Here is a 9,607-nt window from a genome sequence, read left to right on the forward strand (position 1 = left end):
AGAATGCAGAAAGAACCGAATACTTTGCTTTGGAAAGGTGCCTGCGAGATCCTAGACTGTAATAACTGTCAGTAAAAGGGCCACCCAGGCTTTTTGTAAGGATTTTTTGAATATTTTTGAACTTCTAAATATAGAAGTAGGGCTTTTCAAACTTTTTTATATAGTGTGTGTCTGCATGTGTGTGTATGCATATGTGTGTGTGTGTGTGTGTGTGTGTGTGTGTGTGTGTGTGTGTGTGTCTCAGGGGAGGGGAGTGCACATGTGCCATGGTACACACGTGGAGATGAGAGAACAACTTTACGAAGTCAATTCTCTCCTCCTACCATATGGGTCCTGGGAATTGAACTCAAGTTTTCAGGCTTGACAGCAAGCATTTTTACCTGCTAAACCATCTAAGAGGCCCAGAACAACATTTTTTTAAAGGTCAAGACAGTGAAGGAGATATGGCTTCATCATTCTGTATGTAGAACCCACTGAAAGCAGTTATTCTGCTCACCAGGTTCCATCCAAGTTGAGGAGGAAGTTAGGCTTTGGTTCAGTAAATAGATTTGTTTGATCCACTGTGATACTAGAAATACTACATTTAGAGCCAACCATGTGTGTTGACAAAAAGCAAATCTGGTGTTTGAAGTTTGTATTTGCTGTTTTTTACATGTGTCAGTCACTCCACACCTCACATCCTACCTCCCCAGTCAGAGCAAAAAGCCAGGAGCCAAGGTCAGAGAAAAGTAAACCACCGAAAAGACGAAACTCTGAAACAATGTCTTTGTTGGGAAGGTGTATAGCTGAGAGCTCTTTTTCCTTTCAACATAGAACAAACAAGTATAGCTTTCTCTTAACAGTGCAACAAAATCCTTTGCTATCTCTATTCCACATTTTTAAATAAAAATAATTCAAAATAATCAAAAAATCAAGTGTAAAGATATCAAGAATAAAGGTCTATGAAGAAATTTGAAGAAAATATGCAATGAGATTTTGTATTTTTTGCATAAATATTGACAGCTAACAAAGTTGTACTCCCTAAACCATAGTATCTTCATCTACAAAATTTGGAGTATAGCCATTACTTTAGAAGCTGACTATTAAAGAAAATCATTTATGTATATAAGCAGTACACAGTACTATATGTGAGACAGTAAAAGGTGGATATCATCAAAGAGTATATGCAAGCCTCTCTACCCACACATAATGAACTTGAAGCCTTTCTTTGAAAATATGTCATCTCACTTTTAACCAGTCACTGTTGACTTCTTAGAACTATTTAGAGCAAAGACTTTGAGGTGTGTTTAATCTTACTATTTCCTTTAAAATGCTACATGCTTATTTCCTGGTAAGCTCCTGTTATCCATGTGATCTTACCATATGATTGCTTATCATTTTTAAATAGATTTTAGTTAATGACATGATCCTATTTAAAACTACTATGCAACAAAAGTCTTAATTTTCAATTCCCTTTTAAATTCAGGCTTGCCTTATACTGCCATCTTCTGGAAATATCTGGTCTTGAAAAATCTCATTTATTTAGTGATAGCTTGCTGGTCCATGCTGTCAGAAATGAGGTTCTAACTGTGATTTATTTTGTCAATGTCCGTTGTTATAGATTCATTTCAAGTAGTCATTGGACAATAAGCATGCAGATTTCTAGAGGTCCTCATGACTTCATCTTTGTGTCGTCCAATTAGAGGAGACACCACAATATAAGGTAGCTGATATTTAATGTTCTTCCTTCTATGGTACTTTCAGCTTGCTACAAGTCTGAGTGAAATAAATATAATTTTTGTATTATCAAACAAAATGTAGTTTACTCAATGTATTCCTTAGATCACAGCTTGGAAAAAATGTTGTTTTTGTTAATATACAAAAGATTGAGTTTCATTATGCCATTTTATGCCCCTTGTCACCTTCCACTATCCATTTTCCTTCTCCCACTAGCCACCTATGTCCTTTCTCTGCTTTCATTATTAAAATCTAGCTTCAACCTATGAGAGCTAACATGCAAACTTTCTCTTTCTTTCCCTCATTTCCCTGTCATGTTCTTTCTCTCCCTCCTTTCAGACACCCATTTCCCTTCATGAGTCCTCCATTCCACCTTCATGTCTCTCGCGCGCACGGGCGCGCATGTGTGTGTGTGTGTGTGTGTGTGTGTGTGTATGTGTGTGTATGTGTGTGTGTGTGTTTAAACTTATAATATATATGTGAGGGAAAAGATGGGATATTTCACTTTTTGTTCAACTGTAAAAACAAAATTATGCCAATCTTAGGAAAAAAAAATTTTTACAGAATGGACAATTAAATACTTATTATATTGAACTTACTTTCAGATTATGGCCCTATCAATGTGGTAAAGTTCAATATCAAAACAAGAATCAGAATAATAAGATCTTTAGGTCTTGTCTTAGTCACTACAGAGCCCGAAAAAAAACCAGTTTCTCTACCTGGGCCTCAGTTTCCACATATATGAGAGTAGAACTCTGTGATCTACAAGTTTACTATGAACTCTACTAAATCTCATTCTCACACTGGTGACCTAGGTCAAGATAACACTATGATTAATTATATTCAGCAGAAATAAACCGATTTATTGAAACAGTGTTAATGATTTTTATTTAAATAATAGAAGCACCACATACAGGTTTGTTCACAACATTTATTGAAAGTAAATATTTTGATAAAAATGACTGAGTGTATAAAAATTTAACTGTGGTTATGTCAAACCCAACTATTTTAATTGTCTTTAGTTCACTACTCATTTTGTAACACTCTAGTATCAAGAGGTATTTGAGCACAGGTTAGCTATGTATTAGTAGATAACTTCAAAGCAAGATTTGTGAATCACATATTTCACAGTCTTCTGGGTTCAAACATTGTTAAGATGTGATGAAACATGCTTGTTAACATCAAAATATATTCCTTACCAGTAAATAATAAATTAAATTCAAATAATTTTCCATTTAAATAACAAACAAAGTTGTAAACGAATTGGAACATAGGATTAGGAGACTCAAAAGAGACCACAGTCAGCAAATGCAGAGGTTAAAGGACTCAGTTATAATTTCATGAAGCCTGAATGTGACATGAACCACAGAGAACCCACAATATACGGAACAAAAGAAATTTACTCATTTTGAAAGTGATCTGGCCCAAAGACCTTCACCAACATGTGATTCTGTGATGAGATATGAGCAGGAGACATACAAACACTTTTTACTATATCTGACACTCAGAGCCACCAGGGCAGCGCAGCACTACTGACATGCGCTGGATACTAAGAATTTCCTGTTTTCCAAGCTGATTGGACCTGCAACTGGATGCATCCCTAGGAAATACAGCAACTGCAACTGGAGATTGCGGCGCTTTGTTCAAAGAACTGAACTCAATTCATTGGATCGCTTGATGACCTTATGTGTTGGTTTCCTGGTGCTACTACAACAAATTACCAAAAGTATTGACCTTAGAGAGAGCAGTATCAATTTATTCTCCTGGTCTGGAAGCTATACATCCAAAATCAAGGTGTCACCAGGGCCACGCTCCCTCTGAGGATCTGGATGGAATCCCTCCTTGCCATTTGCTGGATCATGGCACTCGTATTAATGTTCTTTTCCTTGGCTTTCAGCTATATATAACTCCAATCATCACATGATGTTCTTCCTACATATCTTTCCCTCATTCTTTTCTTTAAAAAAAGTTTTTATTTTTATTTTATGTGTATGAGTGTCTCCCTGCATGTATGTAAGTGAACCCTTGGAACTGGAATTATGTGTAAGTGTTAGCCACCATGTGCTGCTGGGAAATAAAACCCAGGTCCTCTCCAAGAGGAGCCACTGCCGTTAACTGATCAACCATCTCTACAGCCCCTCTGATTCTTTTCTTATAAGTCACCGTCAATATTGTTTTAAGTGTTCATCATACTCCAGTGTGACTTCGTCTTAACTAATTACATATTAAGTTACCCTATCTTCAGACATGGTCATCCTTCCCAGAAGTGAAGTTACAGTCTCACACACCAAGCACAGCTATTTTATGTCGGTTCTGCAGATTGAATTCAGGACCTCATGCTTGTAAGGCAAGCACTTTACCAACTCCCTATATGTCTCAATATATATTTTGAGGGATGTAATTCAACTCACAATGATCTACATTAAGTAAAATACCCTAAAATAGGAGATAACTGACAGCAGATGGTTGGCTTCAACGTCCAGCCTCTCAGGATTCTTGGGATATACTTTGAGTCTATATTTCATGTTTGATCTGTCAACTAGCCCCTACTGCTATACATGCTTGTGCATACTTGCATAAAAATCCCTTTATTTATGGTGGCAGATGCCTTTACACAGAGAGCAGACTTTATTCTTCATACTGCATAATGGTCTACTAAATCTACTACCATCCGATTCATCAATGCCATTGTCACTGAACTGATATCTGGCCATCGTATCTAATTTGCACTCTCATTTTAAAAGAGACTGTTCAAGTTCCTTAAGTCCAAGACCACATGACTGATTACCCCCAGAACTATGCTCAAACAGTATAAAAAGATCATACTTGAGAAATACTCACTGTATGCCATCTCATATTGAAAACACTGCTGCTGTCTAACCACGAAAAAAAAAAAATACATTGCGAAGAAGTGCTTGTGTTTTCCCATTCGGTATAACCCCTACTGTGATAGTTGTTACTGTTAGTCACATGGCATCCTCCATACTTCTGAAAGTACTTATGCCTGAACATCTTGACAGCCTTTGGAATACTATAATATTTAAGCTACTCTTGTTTATTTCTCTTCAAATAAAAAGGATTATACAAGGGATCATATTATCTAACTAAATCACCACAAACCTCTACTTGACACTGCCATCCTCAAATTTCCAAGACAGTTATAATATTTATTGAGAGCATTTATTGAAGTATCTAAGATCATCAACTTCCTGCCTCTTTTCTAGACATCACATAGGGAAACATCAGTGTTGATGTAGATTACCCAGTCACCCATCTAGCCTTTCTACTAATCTTGATCATCTTGGCATCAAAGAACTTCATCACTACTAATCATCATTCATAGATTTCCATAACTATACCTCAGATATAAATTTACCCTGTAAATTTAAGATTCAAAAGTACTCTTAGTTCTGACTGCTAATTTTTATTCTTCCAGTCAATTTATTCCTTTATTGTCACCCAATCTAAGTCTCTAGTAGGAACCCCCGGCGTCCCTAAACATAGGTACTCATTGATCGGCTCATTTCCAGATTAATATAGACCCCTCTCTATCCAGTCTAAATCCCATAATCTATCATTTGTTCATTAAACAAATATTTAAAGGAACCTATTAAATTTTAAACACTGTTCTAAAAATGTTGTATGTGCAATAAGGGTAAAAATCTACACCCACAAGAAGTTTTTATTCTTATGAAATAAAAGAAATTAAAAGTAGAGACACTATGATATATATGGAAATAGTATGTGCTATGGAAACACTTCCAGCAAAGAAGAAATATAAGTTGATAATGTTGGGAAAATGTAGCCAGAAGGAACTTAGTGACAAAGTGACACTTGAGGATGAGTAGAAGTTAAGAGAATATTACTTCAAAACTCCTGAAATATACTCACTTTGGAGAACAGATCACTAAACAAAAGTTCCTGGGAATTCTTGTAAGTTCCTGAAATTATAAGGTACTGAGCATTTTTTAATAACACCTTACTTGCTTGTTTCTAATTCATTATGGCTTACCCAAATAGTAAATAACTAATCATTTTTTGATGTTAAACTTATAATAAAACACAATATAAGAATGAATGCATAGCTTTTTATTTTTGAAACAATGTTATTATGAAGTGATACATATTTTAATTATATGTAAATATAATTTCTACTTGATATAGAAAGTAGGTGAGTAAAAACTAATAAATAATTGGCCAAAAATTACTTAAGAACTTGAAAGATGGTGCCACAAATATTTAGGATTTAAAATATATCAGTTTCAGGGCTGGAGAGGTGGCTCAGCGGTTAAGAGCACTGACTGCTCTTGCAGAAGACCCAGGTTCGATTCCCAGCACCGACATGGTGGTTACCAACCGTCCTTAACCCCAGTTCCAGGGGAATCCGAAGTCCTCTTCTGACCTCTGCGGCATTGCATGATATGGATGCACTCACATACATGCAGGGAATACACTCATATACATAAAATAATAAATAAAAATATATCAGTTTGAAAATTAATGTAAAGCATGTATTGCATTATTTGCCCTGTCATGGCTTTTTGTTGTTGCAATCATTTCAGAAACAGAATGCATCCCAATACATCTTCAAGTTAGGCATTGATCACATATTGATACATATAAACTTACTTTGTTCTTTAAGGCTTTTAAAAATATTTATTTATTTGTATTTGTACGAGTGTTTAACTTGCATGTATGTAAGTGGATCATGTGTGTGCAGTTCCCGGGGATGGCCTGAAGAAATCAAATCCCTTGGAACTGGGGTTAAAGGTGATTATTAGCTGTCGTGTGGGTGCTGGGAACTGAACCCAAGTCCTCTGTAAGAGCAGTAAGTGCTCTTCACCACTGAGCCATTGCTATATCCCTGAACTAATTTCTTTTTGTCTCAATGCCCTGATTTTGATTTTTCCATCGAAATCAGTATTAGTTTTATTAATGTGAATTCTACATGAGTTTCTCATCTTTGTATTTATTCTGTTAACATATTTACAAAATGATATTCTATAGAAAGTATTCCAACACTAGAAAACATCAGCAAACATTATTGGATAATAGTTCAAAGGCATAGACTTCAAATTCTCCTATCAAGGCTGACACCACTACAAAGAATCACATGTTCAAAGAATGGAAAGGAAGAGAGTGTATGAGTTGGTATCAGAGATATGACATAAGTTGGAGGTAACTAGGAGCCTAGTTATATGCAGAAGGTACGAAGGAAAGGAAGAAGAAAGAAGAGATGGGGAATCAAGGGAAGAAGGGAAATAAATAGAAAGGAAGCAGGAAGGGAGAGAGGAAAGGAGGAACAGAAATGATAGAAAATATAATCAGAAGAGTAAGAAAAAGAAGTCAAGAATGATACTGAAGTCTTTAGTCTGCAATAAAAGAAACAGAATTACTTGGCTTGTGATTTGGCTCATCAGGTAAAAGGTGCCTCCTGTGAAGCCTGAGAACCAGAGTTTGATCCCCAGAACACAGATGAGAGAGAGTGAGAGGGAATAGAATTGTCATTAACCAAGACAAGAAGCATGGTAGACAAAGCAGTAACTTAAATTATTACAAAAATATTCAGGGCTTTTGGAGCTATTCAAGACATGTTACTTTAAAGAGGTCAATTGTAAGAGTCCAAGTCAAGGTGTCTAATTGTAAGTTGAATATTAAAGTCTAGAATTCATAAGCATGTAGGGTAGAACTGTAAATTTAAGAGTCTTAAGTGAATGCATGATTTATAAAATCATGCAACTAGGTGAGTTTTACAAGGTAACGCATAGAAAGACAAGAGCTGTCAAAAGACTGTTCTTTAGTACTTTGAAAAATTCAAATATAGAATTATAAAGATAGGCCAGAAAATTTTGTACAGGGAAAAGAAGGGTAAAGCAACACCCTAGAAGCCACAAGAAAGAAGGCTTCCCCCGCCCCCCAGGGAAGGATTTAAAAATGCTAAGGTGAGTTGAGTACTAAAATTTCATAATTGGTCATAATAATCTGATGGCTTTGATATAAACCATTTTGTGGGTGGATGGAGACAAAGAGAAAATTTTGAGAATGAATTTGAAGAGATGGAATGAAGATGTTGATGCTAGGGAATTTACTAAAGGATATTTATTATTAAAGCAAACAGAAATGGGAATAATATCTTGACATTCGCATGCAAATTAAATAATGGAATAATTCAGCTGTTTAAATTTCTTTTTGAAAAAAAAATCTGGGCTACAAGGCCAGTTTATTTTTTGAAGAAAACCAGTCATGTTCATTGATATTGTCACATATTCATAACCTTTAGCTTTAATTTGGCCTCAATGGCTTTTACTCCTATTGTCAAATTTTATTCTAACTCACAAATTTCTCCAATCCAGCTTAACCACACAATGTGGTATTGTCGCCTTCTTAATGTTTTAGTTCACTCTAATTTTTCTTTGAGATTGTAATGCTAGCTTACCTATTTTCAGCCTGTCTCCCGTTACACAGTGTTGCTTATCAATAAGTAGTTAGTTTTGGAAAAGTTTACTAGAAAAAAAAAACTGTCTTTAATATGGACTCGATTTAGTTTGAAAACATCCATAGAAACTAAATCTATGACAGTTTCATTAGTTACTTTTCTGTTGCTGTGATAAAACATAGCAACCAAGGCAACTGATAGAAGGATACGCTTATTTGTGCCTTGCCTTCTTTCCTAAGGGGTAATAGTTCATCAAATTGGGGGAGGTATGGCAGGAGAGAGCTGGAGCTGAAAGCTATGATCTTGCATCTTCAAGCATGTGCAGGATCAGAGAGCAAGGGCAAATTGCAAGTGGGACAATGCTACGGACACTCAAAACCTGCCCCCAGTGATGAGCTTCCACTAACAAGGCCACACCTCCTAGGGATTTCATGATTGCCCCAAACACCACCAACTGGGGAACACATACCAAGTGTTTAAATACTTAAGCCTTTGAGGGACAGTTTCCATTCAAACCACCACATCTCACCATAGACATAAGCTCATAACAACGTAAAATGCATTTAACCCAACTTCAAAAGTCCTCATAGTTTATAACAGCCTCAGAATTGCTCAAAATTCCAAAGTGCAAAATCTCTTCTGAGACTCAAGGCAATCACTTAATTGTAACCACCTATAAAATCAAAAGCAAACTATACACTTTAAATATACAATGGCACAGAATATAGATTAAAATTCCAAAATGGAGTAATGTGACATATTGAGGAAATACTGATCCGAAATGAGACCAGAAACTAGCATGTCAAATACTACATCCTGTAGCTCCATGCCCAATGTCTTGGACTTTACTTCCAAATGGCTGATGGATGAGCCACTCCAGCTTTGCTACCTGTAATATAAATCCTTCTCTTCGGCTGGTTCCACTCACTGAATGTGGCTCTCCTTGGCAGATGTCATGGCTCTGGCATCTCCAACAATTTGGGTCACCACTACAACCAGGCCTCACATTCACAGCTTTAGAAAACGGCCTGTCAGGGCCTTCTTTATGCAGGGACATACTGATATATGCTGCCTGGCCTCAGAAGCAGCCTGAAACTGGGGAGAAAAAAATCAATGACCCCCTCACTCTTGCATCTTTCTTGTCTCTAAAACTAGTACTATGCAGATGGCACGGCCAAGTTTGACTGCCAGCTTGGAATGGAACTTTGCCCTCTTGGATCACATATGCAGATGATTTTGTATGTGATGGTTTCCTAGGATCAGAAAATCCCCTAGGCATTCTTTCAGGAGTTAGAATCTTGATCTGTTTTATCATATTGGTAGAAAAATAGATGAAAAATTTATTATAGGATAAATTACATAACAATATGTTTTAAAGAAGTTTTTTTTAGCAAGGATTACTTTATTTACATACTAAATATTAATAATATTGAAAGAAGAGATCAAACCCATTAA

The sequence above is a fragment of the Nannospalax galili genome, unplaced genomic scaffold, assembly GCF_000622305.1.
Source record: "Nannospalax galili isolate Female #2095 unplaced genomic scaffold, S.galili_v1.0 scaffold10, whole genome shotgun sequence".
NCBI lineage: Eukaryota > Metazoa > Chordata > Mammalia > Rodentia > Spalacidae > Nannospalax > Nannospalax galili.